The following is a 23,887-nucleotide window of genomic DNA, read 5'->3' on the forward strand; positions in this document are numbered from 1 at the left end:
AATTTTGAAAATGCCCTTTAGATTCCCCAAAGAAGAGCATTTTTTGAGCAATCATATCTCCTCATCCCTATTGTCGACAAGTGACCTTTGCTAGAAAATGTGTGGGATTGTTGAGTGAGGACAAAATCAGGCTCATCTTTAATTCTCTCTTCCCACCCACTGCCAGTTATCGAATAGACTTCCAACCCTTGTCAAGGGCCATACATGAATAATGTGGCTGCGGGTGAGGTACTGAGGCCTGGTGGAAGTGTCCCCCCGCATCTGTTAGCAACTGCAAGAGCAGTGCGAGAAAACAAAGAGGTGTTGGAGTGACAGAACAGAGATATGAAACCTTCTCTGGAGAAAGGTCATGCCTTCATCGTGTCTCCCTTAAAGCTGAGAATGGGGGTCACTGTGTGAAGGGACGGAAGGATTGGAGTATCTGATCACCCTGTCTCTGACCTAAATCCAGCTGTTATTGTGGTCATTAATTCAGGGGCCCAAACTAATAATCCAGAGAACGCGAGTTCAAATCCCACCAGGGCAGCTTGAGAATTTGAATTCAGAAATAATAAGCGGGTATCAGTAAAAGTGACCATGAAGCTGTCGGATTGTCGTGAAAACCCAACTGGTTCACTCATGTCCTTTAGGGCAGGAAACCTGCTGTCCTTACCTGGTCTGGGCCTATATGTGACTCCAGTCCCTACACCAACATGGTTGACTCTTAACAGCCCTCTGAGAGGCCAAGCAAGTCACTCAGTTGTATCAAACAGAAGATGGGCAATAAATCTCGGCCTTGCCTGCGGCGCTCACGTCCAGAGAACGAATACATTTTGTTTTAGAAATCAAGTGGCTTACCTATTTGGCATGTAAATAATTGTCGAAAAAGGCATTCAAGATGATTTTTGACTAGTCTGTAATTACACAGCCTGTTGATGCTGCCCTCACTCTCTGCTTCCCCTTTTTTAAAAAAGAATCTATATGTTCATTCTGCTCCATGGGCTTTAGCTTCGATCAAAAATGGGATTGTATGCTCTTGTGCATGTTTGAATAAACCACTGTTTGATTAGTTTACGTTTGATCCCTGTCTTGTATTCACAATGCTAGGCTTAGTGTGTGTGCGTGCAGTTTATGTGTTTTATTATTGCCTTCAATTCAGCATCTGGAGTAATCTTCCGTGTTTTCAGTTTATTGAAAATCTCTGCTGTTCACAAGAGGTGTTCTGTGTTCCCCATAAATCAATGGGCTCATTACCTTTCAAACAGACACTGTTTGGAAAGAAAAAATTGGAATTTACAGCCGGCGTTACTAAAAAAAAATTTTTTACCAATATACACATGACCTCATTGCTGCAGTTTCTTCTAAATGAACACTACTTGGGTACAAAGGGGAAACTTCCCAGCCAAAATATTCTTCCTTCACTCTTTCATTGTAGAATCATCATAGAATCATAGAATGATACAGTATGGAAAGAGGCCATTTGGCCCATCGTGCCTGTGCCGGCTCTTAGAAAGAGCTGTCCAATTAGTCTCATGACACTTTAGGAAGGATGTCATGGCCTTGTACAGGGTGCAGAAGAGATTGACTAGAATGTCCAATTAGCCCCATAGCGCTGTAAAATTTTCCCCTTTCAGTATTTATCTAATGCCCTTTTGAACGTTATTATTGAATCTGCTTCCACCGCCCTTTCAGACAGTGCATTCCAGATCATAACAACTCGCTGTGCAAAAAAAAAAAATTCTCCCCATCTCCCCCCCCCCCCCCGGTATTTTGACCAATTATCTTAAACCTGTGTCCTCAGGTTATTGATTCCCCCTGCCACTGGAAATAGTTTTTCCTTATTTACTCTCAAAACCCTTCATGACTTGGAACATCTCTGTCAAATCTCCCCTTAACCTTCTCTGCTCTAAGGAGAATAACCTCAGCTTCTCCAGTCTCTCCACATAACTGAAGTCCCTCATCCCTGGTACCATTCTAGTCAATCACCTCTGCACCCTCTAAGGCTATGACATCCTTCCTAAGGTGTCGTGCCCAGAATGGACATACTATTCTAGCTGGGGCCTAACCAGTGATTTATAAATGTTCACAGAATAGGGACCAGGGACTGGCAAGAGGGTGATGGTCTTCAAACCTTTCCTCCAGCATTTTGATATTCACAGGAGCTTTCTACATTCATTGAAACAATGTGATGTGGGTTTATTGTTGATAGTAGCAAGATATCATTACTGCAGCTGAAACTGCACAGCTTCAAAACCATTCATAGTTTGCATTATAAAGACATCATCTTGTCTTGTTCTAAGATTGTAAGAGGTACAAGGCTAATGGTTAAATATGCTTCAGATGTGTAGATGTACTAAACTTGGAACTTTCTTTTTCTTTCTTTCATACGGAAAGTAAGACGTCCCAAAGCGCTTTACAGCCAATGAAGTGTAGCCACTGTTGTAATGTAGGAAATGTGGCAGCCAATTTGCACACAGCAAGCTCCCAAAAACAGCAATGTGATAATGACCAGATAATCTGATGTTGGTTGAGAGTTAAATATTGGCCAGGACACCAGGGAGAACTCCCCTGCTCTTCTTCGAAATACTGCCATGGGAGCTTTTGCATCCACTTGAGAGGGCAGACGGGGCCTCGGTTTAACGTCTCATCCGAAAGATGAATTCAGATCATCTTTAAATGGTGGATGTCTTTCTCCCTTCACTGCACCCCTCACTCTATCTTCTGCCCTCCTTTCCTGAAGGCATTGGCTCTTCCTTGAGTGCTGTACCAGTGGTGCTGGGCAATCTCCAGTACCTCACTCAATTGGGTATCCCACCAATCAATGTCAGCAGGCTACTGAACCATTTGAGGGCCTCACAATACTGTTCTGGTCAGATGCTTAACACATGGACAGACCAGCAGAGGTCACAGGACAACCATTTGGAGAAGGAATCCCATGGCTGTTTTTCTACTTTCTCCAAAGCTCAGGATGCTGAGCCAAAAATAGTGAGACACCTACCCCGGCTGAGAAGGCCACTCAGCGCAGATTGAAGATCAGAGCTGGGAATTTCTGGTTGTTTGACTTGGTACCAAAGCGCCACTGGGTGAGCCCTGAATAGTAGCTGCTTGGTATGGTGTAATAATTATTCTATACTTGGTGACCATATGCTATGTTGGTGGACAAGGTGTTATCACTGGTCTGGTTCTCCTGTTTGTGTAAAATCAGAAGAGATGTTAGAATCTAAGTTAGGTCCAGATTTGCACGCTCCGTAAATCTTAAGCTGCTGTCCTGAAGGTTTCTGCTTTGAATCCGTTGGCAGGAGCGGACTTCAAATGTTGCATGTTTTAGTCTATTGTTTGGGTTTCATTTTTATAAAGCTACGATATTCCTCTGTTCTCTCCCTAGACCCCTGCTTTCCCTGGGCCAAAATAGCAGGTAGGAGCCCGTTCCTAAGGCTTTCAATGCCACTGAGCGGGTGCTCAAGAGCAACAGTGTTAAGACTCCCTCTTTCCTTTTATTTCTCCCCCTCCCTGCCCCCCCCCCCCCCCGTTCTCCCAGGAAATCTCGCATGCATCTGGCCAACACTTCTCTCCATGGATGATTAGGAATTCAAAGGGGCCGTGGGCCCGGGATATTGACCCTGCCTTCTTACTGGCCTATGTGTTGGCTGAAATGACCAATGTCTCTGGGCTCACGCCATTTCTAAAACTGCAACAGTCTACCGTTAAAAGTTTAGAGAGATCGATCGATATTTTGATCTATAAACGTAGGTGATAGTGAATTTAAGGCTGCACCAATACAGATGGCCATGAAATAACCTGAATCTCTTACGTAACTCTGGGGTCAGACCCTGCAGGTTTGCTGTCTGATGTGAATCTGTGTGGTACCAGAAGTTGTGATGTGGAGATACCGGTGATGGACTGGGGTTGACAATTGTAAACAATTTTACAACACCAAGTTATAGTCCAGCAATTTTATTTGAAATTCACAAGCTTTCGGAGGCTTCCTCCTTCCTCAGGAGGAGGCATTTCCACATTCACCTGAGGAAGGAGGAAGCCTCCGAAAGCTTGTGAATTTCAAATAAAATTGCTGGACTATAACTTGGTGTTGTAAAATTGTTTACAAGTACCAGAAGTTGTTAGTGCCGGACTGGTTACTGTTGGTGGTTTATCTTGCTGCGTCAATGGTCCATGTAAGGTATTTGAGAGATGTGATAAAGTGCTATATAAATGCAAGTCTCTTTTTCTTTGTTTCCTATTTTTAAAAAAACTGCACGTACAACATTTTGGGTTCGAGGATAGACGAGAGGGGACTTCTTTACAGAGTATTAGTTGTGCAACTGGGTCAGACTGATAAAGCTGCATTGATTGTTATTGGTAGGTTCCAGGAGCTGATTGCACCATTGCAAGCAAATACCCAGCATAACTCCCTCTTGTGTTGCAAATGGTAAACTTGAAGCCCCTTGTCTTGTGTCAGCTATAGCCTGGAGGTGCTTGCTTGTGTGAAACTGTGCCCGATGCAGGGGTGTCAAGGAGCAGCGTTTTCTATCAAAGGAGGAAAAGCTTGCCATGTTGCAGGCTTGTGCTTAATTTATGGAATGAAGTGCCAATCTTTCACTATGCCTGCTAATTAGGGAGTATCATCCAGCATGTATTTAATATTTGTGCATTTTAGGAGAGACTGGAAGGAATGCTCTTCAAGAACAACTTGCATTTATATAGCACCTTTTAATGTAGTAAAATATCCCAAGGCACTTCACAGGAGCATTATCAAACAAAATTTGACACCGAGCCACATGAGATATTAGGACAGGTGACCAAAAACTTGGTCAAAGAGGTAGGTTTTAAGGAGTGTCTTAAAGGAGGAGAGGTGGAGAGGCGGAGAAGTTTAGGGAGGAAATTCCAGCCTAGGCAGCTGAAGGCACGACCGCCAATGGTGGAGCAATTAAAATTGAGGATGTGCAAGAGGCTTTTACATTGATGCTGAGGCAATGAAAGATTAGCGCTTGAGCAGAGACTATTAAATTGAGTGCTGTACTTTCCTATGTCCATTTGTGAGCATGTAGCAGGGTCCATTGGAGGCCCACTAGGAAGGAGGCGCATGTTTTCTGCTCCTGGTGATGGCTGCTCTTGCTATCAATAAACAGCTGGGTCTCTAACTCTGTTGGAGGAGGTGAGTTCTGCTTGTTTATACCGTGGGTGCTATTGGTTGTGAGTACATATACTTTTATACTTTGGCACTTTTGGAATAGACAGTTCTGAGCACCACGCTACTTTTACACTCTGGGTAACCCAGGGAGCTGATCTCTGTAAACATGTTAGGCACTGCTGTATAATAAGGGGAGACACGGGGAGAAATCTTACGAGATCAGCTGCCTGTGTTTACTTTTTTTGCACTTGTTCTTGGGATGTGGCTGATACTGGCAACGTTGCATTTATTTCCCATCCTTAGTTGTCCCTAGAAGGTGGTGGATTTCCGTCGCCTTGAACCGCTGCAGGCCATGTGGTGATGGTGCTGCTAGGTGGGGAATCCCAGGACATTGATCCAGCGACAATATAGCTACAGTGATCTATGTCCAAGTTAGGGGTGGCGTGTGACTTGGAGGTAAAGGTGTACCATGACACTTCTGCTCCTGCCCTGCTCTGAGGCAGAGGTCGTGGGCTGGGTGCTGCTGCTGAAGTAAGCTTGATGAGCTGCTGCAGTGAGCTATGTCGTTGCAGCTGCACCTATTAAAGGCAAGTGGTAAGTATTCTGTTATACCTCTGATTTGAGTCTTGTTGATGGTGGAGAGGCTTTGAGGGGTCAGGAGACTGGCTGCTCGTCACAGAGTACCCAGCCTCTGCACTGCTGTGATAGGCAACGTTGATATGGCTGTTCCAGTTAAATTGCTATCATTGTTGAGCCCAGGATGCTGATGGTGGGGGAACTTGAAGATGGTGATTGAAATCACCGAGAATGAACCGACATTCTGGAGGGAAATGCGGAGAGAGGCAGTTATTGTTGATCTGCTTGAAGAGTCCAAGGGGGCAGTGGTGTATGGGGTGAGTGGGAGGGTAAGGAAATTGGCGAGGTTAGTCCTCATCGGGTGCAGTGGGTGGGAAATTTGGTGAAAGAGGAGGATAGGGCACCTGGGGTGGCAGCTGGTAAGGAAGCAGCGATGGATGTCTTGATGGGCCCTTCGGAGAATGTGAAGAGAGGCATATAGAGCAGTTGGCCTCAGTCAATCCTAGGACAGCAGCAGGAAAATAGAGAAGGGGGTTTGGGAAGGAGACACCAACAAGATTAAAGGGAAGGCAAGATAAATCGGGAAGTTTGGATTGGATGATGCCGAACTCCCAGGAGGGAAAGGTTAGGAATTCGACAGTTTTCAAGTCCTGGGGAAGAAAACTTTTGATTTTTGTACTATTGAAGTCTTTGAAGAAATGTGTGTATAAAATCAAATCCTATCTGACACTTATAATTTTAAGCCCTCAAATTGAATGCTTGTTTTTGATTTCAAGGTCTGGTGAATGCAGCACTGCAGTGCATGAGTCTCCGAAACCTGACAGCAAAATATTTTGGTGTGTTTGCTTTTCTCGGGTTGCTTCCCATCCCTTGTATAGCGTGTCGCGGCGCAGAGGCAGCAGTGATCCCGGTTTGTGGATTAGCGCACTCATTTCAATGTCAACTCACATGATGGGATCTGCTGATGTTTACATAGGCTTGGGCGGGGGTCCGCTGCCGATAGAGGTACTTGGCCTGAAACGTGGGGGGGTGGGGTTCTGTCCTGCGTAGAAGTGATAGGTTTTGCAATCCCTGTTGTCTGTTCTGATCCTGGCATTTCAGCATTGAATCTTGCATATCTTCGGATCACCATTTACCTTCACATAGGGTTGCCATCTCTGGTTGGACGTATTCCTGGAGGTATCATCATATGTCCTACTGCCCCACCCCCCCACACCCGCCATCGGTCGCCCAACACATCCATCCTCGCTGCGCACTGCCTTCTCACACCAATCAGAAAGTGAATAAACTCTTTATTGGCCGATTGATTTTTGTGGGTCAAACAGCCTTTATTCTAGTATAACTAATAAACAAAAGTGTTCAAAGAAAATCTTTTAAAAACATAATTTTGTTTAATGCCCCTATGATTTTTCTGCAGGATGTTTGCTCACAGCAGTGTCCTGGAGATTAATGTTTAATTCCTGGAGACTCCAGGGCAATTCTGGAGGGTTGGCAACTCTACCTTCACAGCATAAGGAACTCTACCTCTGGCCTGCTAAACTTGGGAGGGGAGCACCTGATGCCAAGAGTCTTTAAGGTGGAATAAATTGTATTTATTTACTGAACATCTCACTTTTATGTTTAAATTTTTTTTAACCAACTCTCTGGTGAACCCTGAAAGCTTAATTTCAGCAGAGGTTGTACAGAGTAAGCACATTCTGAAATGACTGGTTCCAGACTGAGAAACTCAAGATGCTTTTACATTGATCCTTGCTCTGTTGGAATCGTATGCTGGCTCCGTGCGTCAACGCTGTTAAAACCCACTCCTTTAGGGAGCTAATGTTGACGCACTCCCAGGGATCCCCTGTAAATACTGGAGGAACCTCTGTTCTCAATCTTTTTGAAAGACAACATCAGCTCCTCAATAAGAAACGGTGCCGTCGTTGCAGAAAATGTTGTTATTATTAGCAGATGACCACCAAAATAACCTAAGTCAGCAACTGAAAAAGAAATCTGGAGAATTTTTGAGGCACTCTACCCACAACGTATGTTATGCCCAGCCCCAGACAGGTGGAAATGTGATAGGAACAGGACTAGGCCATTCAGCCCCTTTAGCCTGTCCCGCCAATCAGTGAGATTGTGGCTGATCTGTGACCTAACTCCGTTTACCCGCCTTGGCTCCATATCCTTCAATACCCTCGACAAGCAGAAATCTATCGATTTCAGATTTGAAGTGATTAATTGAGCTAGCATCTACTGCTTTTTGTGGGAGAGCTTTCCACACTTCTACCACCCTTTGTGTGAAGAAGTGTTTCCTGACTTCTCTCCTGAATGGCCTGGCTCTGATATTAAGGTTATGTCCCCTTGTCCTAGACTCCCCCGACCAGTGGAAAAAGTTTCTCTCTATCTACCCTATCCATTCCTTTCAAAATCCTAAAAACCTCAACCTCGATGACTTTGCGTAGCCAGTTCAAAGACCTGTGATGTGAATTGAGCAGTGAAGTTTACAGGGAGTTCTGTGCATTGTGCTGTTAATGGATAACATGCACAAAAATCTTGCAGCGAGGCCATGTAACACAATCGACCTTTCGAAGATTAGATGCATGAGTGCAGCCAGTTGTAATGTTGGGAAAAACTGCTGTGCCTGAAGAATTCTAATGTGACAATGCAACTATTTGGCTGTCAACTGCAATTTCAAACACAATTCAACGTGCTGCATTTATTGATGGCTGGGCTTATAGCAGCTGATATTTACATTGGTTTACAGTTTGGACTAATAATATTTTGAATCTCTCTCTCCCCTCGCTCGCTCGCTTTCTCTCCTCTCAGCCCTTTTAATCTCATCTTTTTCTAAAAGACTTTTTGATACTTTCTCATTGATTAAATGCATAGAAATTCGAAATTCACTTATGCATGCTCCCTTTCAGACTGGTATGGTACATAATGAATATTGTCACTCTTCACACATGACACGCAAATCACAAAGTTACAGATGCTGAACTTTTTTTACTAATGTTTCTTCTACTAACCTGCATTTTTGGGTAGACATCTGCTGCTGACAGGAGCAGTGCGCACAGGAAATGTGATGCAGTTGCAGATTAAAAATAAAACCCACAAATTTTGGAAAGACAGGGCAGGCCAGTCAGCATCTGAAAGAGGAATGTAGGTTGAAGTATGGTCAGGATGAAAAAGTCCTTTCAGAGGACTAGCCAAAAGAGAAGGGAAGGAGGGAGGACAATGGCTAGTGGTCAGCTACCAATAAGCTAACCCCTTGGTTTAGTTACACACACCGAATCTATGTTCACTTACAGAGGTCAACCTCAAACTCAATATGATGTAGTGGGTATAGAATCTAAAAACGGGAGGGAGGAGTGATTGATAGACGACATGTCTGGTCAGAGGGGAAAATGAAGGGATCCAGAGGTAGATGCTGTTGACTGGTCAGACACAGATTGGCCGCTCTATTTGAGGGTAATCTCTCTCTATTTTCACCCTGGATCTCCCCAATTACCCACCCAAGACACTGTCAATGTTGTTTTGAGCTGCTCCAGCCCTACAATCCTTCGAGATCTCTGCACTCCTCCAATTCTGGCCTCTTGCGAATCCCCGATTTTAATCGCACCACCATCGGCGGCCGTGCCTTCAGCTGCCTAGGCCCAAAGATCTGGAATTCCCTCCCTGAACCTCTCCGCCTCTCTACTTCTCTCTCCTCCTTTTAAGACATTCTTTAAAACCTATCTCTTTTTGGCTCTTGGCCACCTATCCTAATATCTCCTTATGTGGCTTTGTGTCATATTTTGTTTGATAAGGCTCCGATGAAGCACTTTGGGATTTTTTTAACAATGTTAAAGACGCTATATAAATGCAAATTGTTGCTTGCTAGCTGTGTGATCCCAGAATAACTTCCCCCTTCCTGTAGGGAAAGTGCCTGTTGTCTGCTTGGCACCTTGTGTGACGACTGGGATGAGAACTTTCCATTACTCTATTGATGTTAAATTGGCCCAGTGATGCACCCAGTATATAACCGAACCATACGGGAGGTCCCAGCTTAAATTTCTGGACTGTGTTGAATTACTTGATTTCAGCTGGGGTGATGCATTTGGCCTCAGTGCCGTTGGTCTAAAGAAGGGGAAAGCAGCCAGGCGTACCTCTCTTACGAATCACTGTCCGGTGAATGACCCTTGCAGGAAAACTGCACGTGTGGATGTATAGAATGAGGAAAGGATTGGGCTCGGCTGAGCGGCAGCTCTGCTGAAACAGCCTGCCCTCATTCACAGTCTAGTATTATGTGTGAAGGATGGATACTTGGGAGAGGTGCCATAGAGTACCTGGCATCCATTAACGTGTGCCAGCATGACTCGGAGGCAAATGGAGAGAAGGAGGAGATCAGATTTTAAAAACAAAGTTAGCCAGTGCGATTCTGACCCTAGTTTCTAAAGCAAAATTATAGATGCTGCAGAGTTATAATTGCAGGACTGATGACTGAAGACAAAGAAATACCTAATCCAAGGCTTGCATTCCAGCATCTTGCATTGTTTATGCCATGTGTGCAGCCCAGAACTGGGGACTTCATTCCAGCAATTCAGTTGTAGGAACAGGAACCTCACTTGAGCTAGTTCCTCGTTTATTCATAGCCAAAGTGCAACCCTCCTCCACCCTGAAGGTTTCTAGGATTTGTAGCAGCAGAGAACCTCAAGGCTCAAATACCAGTTACCGTGACTTTTTTGGTCTGTGGAATTGATATTGACGCAAATGGAATGGTAATATCATAGAATGATGCAGCCCATGCTGATGGAGGCCATTCAGCCCATTGGGCCTGTGTTGGCTCTTTGAAAGAACTATCCAATTAGTCCCACTCCCCCTGCTCTTTCCCCTAGCCCTGCAAATTTTTTCCCTTCGAATATTTATTCAGTTCACTTTTGGAAGTTACTGTTGAATCTGCTTCCACCACCATTTCAGGCCGTACGTTCCAGAATATAACATCTCAATGCGTTAAAAAAAAAATTCCTCATCTCACCTCTGCCTGTTGCTATTGCATCTGTTCAATATAATAGGCTGTAAGCGTAAGATGACGGACTGTAGATGCATTTTGTACAGACAGAGCCTATTTGCCACTAGTCGAAATTGAAGCTCTTTCTGCTCAGCAGCTGGTACATTTTAATGTGCCTTTCTCTCCCTCATTTGTATTGTTGCAGACGTAAAACTAACCCTGTGACTCACAGCTGAATAAAATTAAATTTAATACCTTATCTTTATTTAGGTTTCAAGATGACAGTTTCTCTGAAGAATGTGGAGGCCACTTGTACAGTGGGGAGTATTTGAGTGCCAACTGTTTTTTTTTCTTTCCCATTAAATCCTTCTCCCCTAACTCATATGAAGGCAGCGACCCATGTTTGGTACGGTTCCATTGGGGCAATCCTCTGGTGCCTTGCACAAAGTGCCATTCTCCATATGTGACCCTGGGCCACTCGACCCAGCAGGTTGTTTGTTTATTGAATCACAAGCTGCTCACGTTATGCGACACCTGCTGGTGCTGCTGGCTCCAGATGCACAGGTCTCTCACAGTGGGTTGCAGCCTGAAGGTACATATGTTCGATTCCCTGAAGCAAGCAGCCATGAAGACCTGCTTTTTTTTAAAATAAAAAAAGGTTCTTCCCAGCTGTTTACTTCGCAGATGATTTTGGGTCCCAGCCAGCTATGCGAGACCTGTACCTGAGGAACCAGTGGTGCTAACATGGGTTTTGCATTGTGGAAGATCAGCTATAGACAAACTCATGTCCATAGATGAAGACTTTCCAGTAGGGGTCATTGAATGCTGATGGGGAGCTCATTTCCCTTTCTCTTCCTTGCCTCACTTCTCATTTGTGCCCCCTTCTCATCCTTGGCGCCCCACCCCCCCCTTCTCGTCCTTGGCGCCCACCCCCTCCGCCACTTCTCGTCCTTGGCCCCACCTCTCCCCCCACTTCTCATTCTTGGCGCCCCAGCCCCCCCTTCTCTTGCTTGACCGAGGGATGCCGAAGCTGTATAAAGTACCCTTACACCGAGGAGATACCAAGAAATAGGTTACCCATTTGTAATTTTAGCTGTTTGAGGAATTATGACGACCAGCTGAATTTGTCTTTGACAAACAGGTCTAAAATCTTTAATTGCTTATTCATCAGTAAGCCATATAGGCTTAGTCACTGGAGCAATCCTAATCCAAACACCATGAAGCTTCGCACCTAGCACGTGGAACCCTGGTCTAGATTGGCTTTCTCCGGTCAGCCCGCTGATTAAATCCGAGACTTTGGTCTGGAATGCTCAGTTCCACATTGGAGGGTATATTTACAAACTGCTGCATTGGGATGCCCAAGTAAGTGTGTTTGAACCCAGTGTTGCTAATGATGAAACAGTGAAGATGTCAATCTAATTTATTTTCTTTCCCTGCCCTCTTCCCTGACGTAGTAGTAGATCTTCGAAGGTATTTCTGTATTGGGAGGCTAAATGGCTGCCTCAGTTATTGGAACAGTCAACTATGGCCACTGCTAGTTGCTGAGAAAGTTTGGCATGTGGTGATGTGATATCTGCATCATGCTGTGTTTTTAATCTTTTTCCAATAAAACTTGAAAGTTTTCATATGGCAGTGTTGTGAATGACTCCGCTCTGTTAAGAGACTTTTTCAGTCTGTCCGTGGGACTAGGGGACGGAAATCTGTCCTCAAATAGTTGCGTTTCTGAACTAATCTGATTTGAGCAGAATCTCAAACCTTCTCTTGTCAAATATTCATTTTTGTAGACTTGTGGGGAAATGATACCATTTTAAATACTGACTCACCAACCACTGACATGCCAACTCACTCCAATTAATTCTACAACACAGCAGAAATGGCATTGGGCACACGGGGCTGTGGCAAAACTGTCCCACTTGTGGCGCTCTCAGTGGTCTGTATTGAAACCATTCATTCTTTTAGTAACCTTGATTTGCATTGTGCATTCCTGTACGTTTAGTCTCATGAGTGCGTGTGTGTTGGGTCAACATTATTTGATGATAGACAAGTTTACGTTTGTCTCTGGAGTTGGTGTGCGTTCTGGATAAGGGTGTACGGTTATTTTAGTTCCTGTGAAAATATTCCTGGACTTTTGCACTAATTGAAATCGGATTTGAAGTTTCTGTAAACAGGAAATAACATTCGGAGTCTGACTGCAATTTAAAAATGAGACAGTGGTGGTGTTAGAAGTCAAGCTGACTCCAATTACTTGGTAGTGATGTGTTTTTAATTGCTTAGTATTTGAAGTTCTCTGGTGCTGACTGTTGCTGCAGTTTGAGTGCCCTAAGCCCCTCCGGTACCCTTCCCGAATGGCCATTCTTAGTGCGCGAGCCTAGATGGTGAGTGTCAGCACGATATTTGACTATGGGAGCCTACCCTGGCCCTCTCCTCGCCTCCAACGACCTCCCCCGACACGCAGGCTTGGCAGCGGGGGGGGTTACTGGATACCAATCAACGCCCGTGAATATTTTTCTTTTCCTTACCCATTGATGCCAAGGCAAATGGTCGTGCCCCACCTGTTGCCACAGTTGAGATCGACGAACTAGGCACAAGTGAAGAATTGAACCTTGGACTTTCTGGCCTGCATGGTTCAGTCCACACTGCATGATGCATTGTTTTATTGCTTAATTTTTAAGTCTGTTTCAAAGCTTTTTCGGTATCATCACTAGAAAGGTCATTTATATGACAAGCCAAATAATGAGGAAAAATTGTAGTGGCCAATAAAGAATTAAATGATACACCTGTCAGTGATGTAAGATGCTCCCCTTGTGTTTAAAGTACAATCATGTCTTTCAAACTAAGTAATGCTAATCGAGGTATCTGTTTATCATTGCAGCCTTTCAGAAAGTTAAATATTGAATGTACAATGGTAGTTACAGAAAATTGTTCTGTAATACAAATATCCAAACACTAACTCTTATTAGAAACAAAGTTAATACTTATACCTTATTTCTCCTCCTCCTTTCTCTCTCTTTCTTTTCACCCCCCCAAAAAAAAACAGAAGCATTCCAAGGGAAATGAATAAACATTATCATTAGCATTTAAGAAGCAAGTTACAGGAAACTGTTAGGAAGTCCCAGAGTGCACTGAGTCCAAATTGTTGTCGCCATTGGACTATTCTTGGCCACTACAGTATTGTACGTATTTCACAGTTTTCTTTAAACTGTCATCTTGGTCATCGCCAACCCTGGTCATTTTGGTGTTTTAGCCACTGCATCTTTATCACTCCTTTCTCTGCCAACTATCTTTTCTTCTGAAGGGACCCTCTGCAGGGTGCTTTCATGGACAACCGTTGCCTCATGTACTTTGTCCAAGTGGCCATTCTTCCATTGTGGGCCTAGTCATTGTACCAACAGCCTAGGCAACAAAAACTAGCATTTACATCGCACCACCCACGTAAAGGATTGTCTCAAAGCACTTTACACAAAGGCGAGGAAAATGCCAAGCAGATGGGAAGGGTCTAAGAGAGGGAGAAACTGAAAGCTCATTCGTAGAGAGGTCTTTCTCTGAGTAATTGAACAAAGGGAGAGAGGGGTAGCAAAGTCAAATGTTTATTGGAGAGAGTTCCAAAGGGGTATAGTGATAGTGAGCCTCTTTTTTTCTTCAGCTGATATCCCCATGTACAGCTTCCAGCAGAGCCCCATTGTAGGAGGTTAACCCTTCTCCCCTATATCCTGTGATGCTGCTTCAGCTGAGATCAGCTAACTCAGCATAAACCATGGGATAGAAACCCGCCTTGGGCAGTAACACAAAGCAGGCAGAATCGAATGGGCCGCCCATTATACGCACCATCCGACATTCAGTTTCATTGACGTCAACCTGGGGGTTTGTTTTTTGTGGCTTGGTTACAAGTTGCCTTGATCCAGTTGAGCCATTGAGGTAGGCTCCCACTGCACTTTTTTAAATTGAGCTTCATTCCAGCGAACTTTTATTTTAGGGGAAATAAAGAGGTAATTTAGAAAAACAACACCTTAGTATTTTGTTACGATTTTGCTTTTGGTCACCTGTCCTGATATCATCTTATGTGATTCAGTGACAAATTTTGATTGATGATTGCTCCTGTGAAGCGCCTTGGGACGTTTTACTACATTAAAGGCGCTATATAAATGCAAGTTGTTGTTGTAAATGTCAAAGTGCTGAGAGCAACTGAGGTAGTCAGTCATGAATCCCGAAACAGCGATTGACAGTTCAGGAATTTAGCCAACTTGCATTTGGGAACAAGTCCACAATTCATGCAAAATTCTTCATCTGTTGTGTTGGCAGATGTACCATACAGGTTCACTGGCATTTGCCTATTACAGCTTTCGAGAAGCATCCGAGCGTGACCCCTTAATTTTTAGTGTAGGTTTGTACATTGGGGGCCAGGTATACTTGTTGCCTGACTAGTATCGAGCAGCTGATGCCTTGTAATGTGAATAGTCCTGGCCAGTTATTGCTTGAGGCCAGGCTTACCAAGTCCTGTTTTTCTGGTTACTGTGAGTTTGAGCAGGGTTTTGGTGCCTTTCGTCCCTGCAAACTCGCTATGCTAAAATGAGGATTCATTGCATTGTCTCCTACGCCAGTTCATTATTTCCCAGGACATGAAAACTGTACATTATTCGATAGTTGCCTTTCCTCCTATAATGCTCAGACTTTTAAAACACAAATTTGGTGTCACTTAATCAGTATTGTATGATTGTCCTGTCTTCCTTTTGCTCTCTCCAACTTTAATGATATGCTGCAACGTAGGCCACAGCCCTCTATCTCGGGATTGTCAATAAAAGGAAATGCATTATTGGGAAAATGCAGCCCGTTCATTAAAAGTATTTTGGAAGGAGATGGGTGATTAATTATCGACATGAGGTGGTGTGTGGCAACCTAATTGTACAAGGTAATCATTTCTTAACAATCAGTGCAGTTGGCTTGAGAGGTGCAACTAGATCCTGGAGCCCTGTGCCAAGATCCTTGTAAAACATTTAATACACTTCAGTAAATTTTCAAAGGGCCAGCCTCCATTGCCCTTCCCATCTTTTCATTGTAATCATGTATAGTGTCAGACTTGTTAAATTTAAACTTTACCGTGCTCATAAACCTTGTATGGTGATATTTTATTGACCTCATGATCATTTTCATGCAAATGAAATACTATAGGTGTTCTCAAACTCTTCAATATTCAAAATGCAATGGTGGCCGATGGATGCGTACTGGCAGGTTTGGGATCAGATTAAATGGGCATATCTTGTACTTCTCTCTTTCTCTTTTCCTATATAAATGTATAATAAAAAATCTTGCATCTGTGTGCACTTGCTGTTGACTTTTCCATTATAATTAAATTGCCTATGTAAGTTTCATGCTGTCATCACTGCCACCTTTCCCTCCTCCACCCCACCTCGATGCCACTGGCCAGAGTGTAATTACAGCGTGACATGTTTACATAGGCAGCTCTCATTCTAAATGTGGACATAAGAATTTATAATGGGAAATAAATAAAAATAAGGACAGGTTGTGACTTAAAAATGAAGTCTGAATCACGTCTGTAAGGCCTGACCTCAAACTCAGATGATTAACCAGTACATCTATATCTATATATTTAATTTAAATAACTTGCACCTTTCAATTCAGTTGTGTGAAATTATGATTCCTAGTTTTCCTGACCTGTGTATGATTGTACAACCTCTTGAATGTCTCTGGACATGCCTGGCCAGTAGATTAGATCTCTAAAATAAATCTGTAGCCTTTCTTTTGCATAGTACTATACTAGGTGGCCTGCAAACTTGCTGTACAGGCAAGTGTCTCAAATAGGAATTGATTTCTTGCATAATGTTTGAATTTTCTGCTATATGATCTTGTGTCAAGATTGATAACAACAACAACGTGCATTTATATAGCACCTTTAACATAGTGAAGCGTCCCAAAGCACTTCACAGGAGCGTTACCAGACAAAATTTGATACCGAGCCACATGAGAGATTAGGGTAGGTGACCAAAAGCTTGGTCAAAGAGGTAGGTTTTAAGGAGCGTCTTAAAGGAGGAGAGAGAGGTAGAGAGATTTATGGAGGGAATTCCAGAACTTAGGGTCCAGACAGCTGAAGGCACAGCCGCCAAAAGTGGAGCGATGAAAATCGGGGATGCACAAGAGGCCAGAATTGGAGGAGTGCAGAAATCTGGCGGGTTGTAGGGGCTGGAGGAGGTTACAGAGATAGGGAGGGGCAAGGCCATGGTAGGATTGGATTTGTAAACAAGGTTGAGAATTTTAAAATCGAGGTGTACTGTATAGTGTTCTTGCTAGGTTTTCAGTAAAGTGTAATGGTAGGGATGTCAAATTTAAAGAGTTTGCTTGAACTATGGAAAGTCTCCAGCAGTACAATTACAGATTTTGTTGTTTCAATATTGGGCTGTGTCTTCAGTAATGATATTTTAAGCTGTATAATACCAATATCAACTTGCATTATTGTAGCGTTCCTCATGTAAAGGAAAACATTTGATCTTGTACAATGAGGAGGGAAGAGATAATGTCGACTGAGCGCGGTGAAAGGGGAGGGAAATTGAATGGCTTGGATTAGAAACTGAAGGCATGGTTGAAGAGATTTTTGAAAACTGTGGGGAAGGTGGAGGGATCTGGGTGGAGAAGAGATGGCCACTGATAGTAGAATGGAGGGAGCAAGATGATGTCCAGTGTTGGAGGAGCAGAGGGTGAGTGCAGGGTTGTAAGGCAGGAGGTTGGGTGGGGTGTGGCCAAGGAGAGATTTGAAATCAAAAGACAAGAATTTTGAAATCAACGCAATGGGACAAGGGAGGTGTGAGACTCGAGGGTGTGAGCTGCGGGTTTTAGGTGAGTTGGACTTAAGGATGGTTGATACTAGGAGGCCAAGTAGAAAGATGTTGGAAAAGTCAAGTACTTTGCATAATCTGTAGTGGTGAGTTTTGTTTTTGAAGGTGATCCTTACCAGTTCTTTGTTTTTTGGGGTATTCCTACATTGCAACAGTGATTGCACTTAGAGTACTTCATTGGCTGTAAAGTGCTTTGGGACGACTTGAGATTGTGAAAGGTGCTATATAAATGCAGGTTCTTCCTTTCTTTTGCAATTTATGAAGCTATTATACATATATATTACATCCATACGTATATTTTATGAAACCATTAAACGATTATGGGTGCATTCACGTCTATATTTTAGGCGGTCACTATATTTAGATGTATAATCACAAGCATTTTATGGGAGTGGAAATCCCCACACATAGTTTATGGAGTCAATGCGCGTCCTGACTTGACTGCATGGTACCCGCGGAAGGAATGTCTCACCAGATCCTTATCGGTTTTAATGATTTGGCGTGCTGCCTGCAGTGGTTTGAGGGGAGATGAAGGAAAAAGGAACAGTTGGAGCTGTTATTCCAAGAGATTGCAATGGTCACATCCATGTTGACAGCACAAACGCTACACCCACAGTCTTGACGGAGAAGTTAGAGGAACACCGCATGGCTGCAGTCTTCAGAATTCACCAAAGCAGCTGGTGATAAAGACTTGGATTTCCATTCTCACCTGTTAACCCCATTTGCCTGCAAGAGGCTGCCGGCGATCTCCATTAACCCCATTTCCCTTGCGGAACACGCTCGGAGCGTCAGCCTCAGTGGTGGCAGGAGTTTGCAGGGTTGCACACCTGTCCTCTGGATCACAGTTGTGACCTTCTCTGATGTTGGGAGCAGAAGTTCCATGGAGATCAGTAATGTGAACATTACATCGCTCAGCCCCACGGGCGAGCACTTACAGTTCAGCTCTCCCGGAGTCTCAACAATCCAGTCGATAAGGCAATTAAAAAAAGCAAACAGATCCTTGGCTTTGTACCTAGAGGCGTACAGACGCAAAAGCAAAGAGGTAATGTTGAACTTAGTTGGAGTATTGTGTACAGTTTTTGGCGTCCCAGTGTAGGAAGGAAGAGGTGGAGGATAGATTAATTGGGTTGTAGTTACTAAGGTAGACTAGGGATTTTTTTTCATGAGGTGAGAAGGTTAAGGAGTGATCTGATAGAGGCCTTCAAGATTGGGTTATAAGCGATGGATTGTTTTCACTGGTTGATGAAACAGTAACAAGGGCACAAATTTAAGATCACAAAAGGAATTAAAGGGGAGATTAGAAAAAAATCTCTATACTAGGGGTGATTAGAATTTGGAATTCTCTGCTGCAAACAATGTCCATAAATTATTTTAAAAGGGATTTAGATAACTGCTTGAAAAAGAATAAAAAAGGGTATGGGAAGGGAGCAGGAAAGTGGGATAAGACTGGGTGTTTCATGGAGTTTAATACCAGCGTAGGCATGATGGGCCGAATGGTGTTTCTGTGCTGTTGTGTTTTACGATTGTATGAAAATGGCAGCCAGCACCGCTAGCCGCAATTGTTTATGGTTGTTGCTGGTGGGATTTAATATCCTTTTGGAGGAATTCCAATTGCCAGCCTTTTCTTCCAAAATTTTTTCCCTCCTTCCCAGAAGTGATGGACTCTGGGTTATAGTTCTATGGACGACAGATGTTTTCTCTCGCTTTGTCCGATTGGCTGAGAGGCCTGTACGGTGAGTATCAAGAAATTGGACTGTGGAGGGCATCGTAGTGGAGCCCAACCCTGCCCGTGCCCAACTTCCACATACGTTCCAGCTGGGAGCAGGAATCCTGGTTGATATTTTTCCCTTTCCCAGTGCATAGTGCTGAAGCCAGTTGTTGCACCCCTTAGAGCCACTCCAGCCAAGGGCATCTAAGTCAACGTAGAACAGGAACCTGGAACCTTTGATCTGTGTTACTCAGTTCAGCGTTGTGCAGTGAATTTATCAGTTTAGTCACTGGGGCAGTTTAGGACACTACTGATTTGCATTGGCTGTGATGTTGGTCTGCAGGTTGCTTCTGAACCTTACCCTGTCTTTGTGTGAACTGCCTTATAGTAGCTCTTTATGGTGCTTTTCTGCTTCAGTGCTAGTTTCACAAAAGTGGTGCTATACCAGATTTCCACTGCTGCATTTTCCCCATTTACAGTTCCACCTGGCAGTGTTTCCTTGCTAGATGTCGGGCACAAGTAGAGGCGGGAAATCCATTGGTCACCATGACCCATGGAAAAGTGGGTCTGCACTCCCTCTGGAGCATGGTTAGTTGATTAATTTATATCACTAGCTGAATCCAGAGCACGGTTAGACGATTAATTTATATCACTAGCTGAATCTGGAACAAGGTTAGTCAGTCAACTTATATCACTAGCTGCATCTGGAATATGGTTGGCCGGTCAGTTTATATTACTAATTGCAGCTGATGGCCAGGTAACGCTTTTTATAGTTGGCTGCAATTTTTGAACATAAATGTATCTTAACACAAGTTAAGTATCACTCATTTGCAGTGAGACTCGCTTGTTTTCATTTAAAGGTGTTTTACTTTGATGTATGTCAGTTTTTAAAAAAAAAATATAGCTCCATGTGTTCAACATTTGTGGTCTCACTTCTGGTAAAAAAAAATCAAAATTCGCGTCTTGGATTTTGCCTGGTGCTGATGGCTCTGTGCGTTTACACTACTGCATCAACGGCTAGTGACTGCTGTGATGGGAAGGGACGTTGGCTGCTTCTCAATTTTGAAATATTTGCCTGGACATGCTGGTGGAGTGATCATGTTAAAACAAGAAGCTGCAAGAAAGAGGCAGGAATTCTAAGCAGTGGATGGAGAAGTAGCTATTTACTGCAGAAGGCCTAATACGTATTATGTCCTCCCGTGTACTCTATTCTGTGTTAGAGTTTAACAGAGCTTTAAAAAATATGTATATACTACCTAAAGGGTTGGGTATTATCTCCAGCGGCATAAATTGACACATCAAGGTGTGGGTTCAGGTTTCCATTCTTATCGCGTGTGTGCGTACAATAAATATATATATAAATAAAAGAATGGAAACCAGAATATATATATGACTACAGCACAGAAACAGGCTGTTCAGCCCCAACTGGTCTATGCCAGTGTTTATGCTCCACACGCGCTTCCTCCCACCCTACTTCATTTAACTCTATCAACATATCCTTCTATTCCTTTCTCCCTCATGTGTTTATCTAGCTTCCCCTTAAACGCACCTATGCGATTTGCCTCAACTACTCCCTGTGGTAGCAAGTTCCACATTCCAACCACTCTCAGGTTAAAGAAGTTCGTCATGAATTTCATATTGGATTTATTAGTGACTATCTTATATTTATGGTCCCTAGTTTTGGACTCACCCGCAAGTGGAAGTATTTTCTCTACTTCTACCCTATCAAATCCTTTCAGAATCTTAAAGACCTTTAACAGTTCTGGTCTCCATATTACAAAAAGGATATAGAGGCACTGGAGAAGGTGCGAAATTTTTTTTTACAAGAATTATACCAGAACTGAGTGGTTAAAAGTATCAGGAAAGATTGAACAGGCTGGGGCTCTTTTCTCTATAAAAGAGAACACTGAGGGGTGACCTGATAGAGGTCTTTGAGATTATGAAAGGGTTTGATAGGGTAGATGTGAAGATGATGTTTCCACTTGTGGGGAAGTCCAAAACTAGGGATCATAAATATTAGATAGTTGGATAATTCAGGAGAAACTTTTTTATCCAGAGACTGTTTAGAATGTAGAACTTGCTCCACATGGAGTAGTTGAGGCGAATTGCATAGATGCATTTAAGGGGAAGCTAGATAAACACATGAGGGAGAAAGGAGTAGAAGGATATTCTGATAGGGTGAGATGGAGGAAGATTGTGTGGAGCATAAACACTGGCACAGACCAGTTGGGCCGAATGGCCTATTTCTGTGCTGTAAATTCTGTGTAGTAGTTTGGGATTCTGTTTATCCAAAGGATGTCATGCCAGCTTGAGAAGCTTTGTTTTGCGCAATCAATTGTTACCAAAACAGTTTTTCTGCCAAACTTGAAACTTTGCTTGCACGGGCCAACATTGAGTAAGAGGCTCAGGGCTAGTCTGTGCAGAACCTCAAACAGACATCATTCTTTTCTTTTTCACTTGCAGAAAAATTGAGCATAACGGAATTTTGGCAAAGCAACAAGACAATCCTGTTCTGTGTTGCCTCAAATGTGGACTGATATTAGTCACTCATTTCAAAGGTGGGTAATCTCAGAAATGAACACTTTATTAACTCTTGAATTCGTACTGTGTATTGTAGTGCTGATGACTTTGGCAGGCGTGCTGTAATCTAAACTGCTAGAGCACCAAGAACGACCTCAGGAGATGATTTTCTGGGGTTTTACCGAAGAAGAGCAAGGGAGTTCTCCCCAGTGTCCTGGTCAATGTTTATCCCTTGGCCAAGATCACTAAGACAGATTATCTGGTCGTTATCGCATTACTGTTTGTGGGCCCTTGCTGCGTGCAAATTGGCTGCTGCATTTCCTACATTGCAACAGTGACTACAATTCATAGAATCATAGGTTACAGCACGGAGTCCGTGCTGGCTCTATGCAAGAGCAATCCAGGTAGTCCCATTCCCCTGCTGTATCCCCGTAGCCCTGCAAATTTCCCATTCAAGTACTTATCAAGTTCTCCTTTGAAAGCCACGATTGAATCTACCTCCGCCACCCCCTCTGGCAGTGCATTCCAGATCCTAACCACTCGCTGAGTAAAAATTTTTTTCCTTTTGTCACCTTTGGTTCTTTTGCCGATCACCTTAAATCTATGTCCTCTGGTTCTTGACCCGCCCGCCAATGGGAACAGTTTCTCTCTATCTACTCTGCCTAGACCCTTCATGATTTTAAATACCTCTATCAAATCTCCTCTCAACCTTCTCTGATCCAAAGAGAACAACATCAGCTTCTCCAGTCTATCCACGTAACTAAAGTCCCTCTTCAAAAATATTTAATTGGTTGTAAAGAGTTTTGGGACGTCCTGAGGTCATGAAAGGTACTGTATAAATTCAAGTCTTTTTTCTTTTTTTCTTTCTGTTACTGGCCTGTGGAGACTTCGTCCAACATCAGGAAAGATTCACAGCTGTTCCTCAATTGGCACTGGTGCTCTGATCTCTGTCCCTGCCGTGTAATAGGAGGGAATTCAGAGCACTAGGACCCAATTCATTTGTAGAATTGATTGAGCAGCATAAATGATGAACTACAGGCTTACACTTGCTAGGACAAGGAGTCCTCCAGCTGAACCACTCTGTGCATCAAGCCCGTTGCCTTTCATTCTCACTAACTGCGTGACATTTTCAGCCACTTGATAATCTGCCTGCTATTGAAGCCTCTTTCCGCCTCCGCACTGAACTCACCAGCTCGTCCTGTGCCTGTGTGTCACCAGCAAACAGCAGGTTTCAGCCATGGTTAGTCCCCACTCATTAATGGAAAATCTCCGCTTTTCATAACTAGCTTTAATTGCCAACTTCGCTGAAGTCATGGTACAAACAAGATGCACAACGTGATCTGATGAATTACTGAACAATGAACAGCCAGTGATCTACTGTCAAAAGCAAAATAGTGCGGATGCTGGAAATCTGAATTAAAAACAGAAAATGCTGGAGATGTTCAGCAAGTCAGGCAGCATCTGTGGAGATAGAAACAGAGTTAATGTCTCAGGTTGAAGACCTTTCGACAGAATGGAAGATGTTAAAAAGTTTAACATCTTCCAGTTCTGACGAAAGGTCTTCGACCTGAGACATTAACTCTGTTTCTATCTCCACAGATGCTGCCTGACTTGCTGAGCTTCTCCAGCATTTTCCATTCTTATTTCAGTGATCTACTGTGATGGCTCAGTGGGTAAATGTACTGTACGGTGTCTTACTGAGCCACACCGCCTAGGAAGGTCCCAGGACTGATGGCTGCTCAGCAAATCTTGGCCAATTGGTCCCTAGACTTTGGTGTCTGTGGTGGGAAAAGATCAGACTCAGTTGTAATCCAGCCCTCCCGTGATAAAATAGTCTGCTGGCACTTGGGGTGGATGCAACAACTTGCATTCATATAGCGCCTTTAACATGGTAAAACGTCCCAAGGTGTATTGCAGGAGTGTTATCAAACAAAATTTGAAACCGAGCCACATAAGATATTAGGACAGGTGACCAAAAGCTTGGTCAAAGAGGTAGGTTTTACGGAGTGACTTAAAGGAGGAGAGAAAGGTAGCGAGGTTTAAGGAGGGAAATCCAGAGCTTAGGGCCTAGGCAGCTGAAGGCATGGCCGCCAATAGTGGAGCGATGAAAATTGGGGATGCGCAAATGGCCAGAATTAGAGGAGCGCGGAGGATTGTGAGGC

The 23,887-nt window shown here is 43.6% G+C and overlaps 1 protein-coding gene across 3 annotated transcripts in view; it reads left to right on the forward strand.

The window, feature by feature from the left end:
- The window catches only part of LOC137342720 (phosphatase and actin regulator 4-like), a 138,199-nt gene that overhangs the window by 18,275 nt on the left and 96,037 nt on the right, over positions 1–23,887 (forward strand). The window contains exon 2 of one of the 3 annotated variants that reach the window (XM_068006866.1): positions 21,669–21,763. The exons of the other annotated variants lie outside the window; for them this stretch is intronic. The gene's annotated coding sequence lies outside the window, so the exon portion shown is untranslated. The remainder of the gene's footprint in view (positions 1–21,668; positions 21,764–23,887) is intronic. 3 annotated transcript variants of the gene reach the window in all.

The sequence above is a fragment of the Heptranchias perlo genome, chromosome 26, assembly GCF_035084215.1.
Source record: "Heptranchias perlo isolate sHepPer1 chromosome 26, sHepPer1.hap1, whole genome shotgun sequence".
In the NCBI taxonomy this organism is placed as follows: domain Eukaryota; kingdom Metazoa; phylum Chordata; class Chondrichthyes; order Hexanchiformes; family Hexanchidae; genus Heptranchias; species Heptranchias perlo.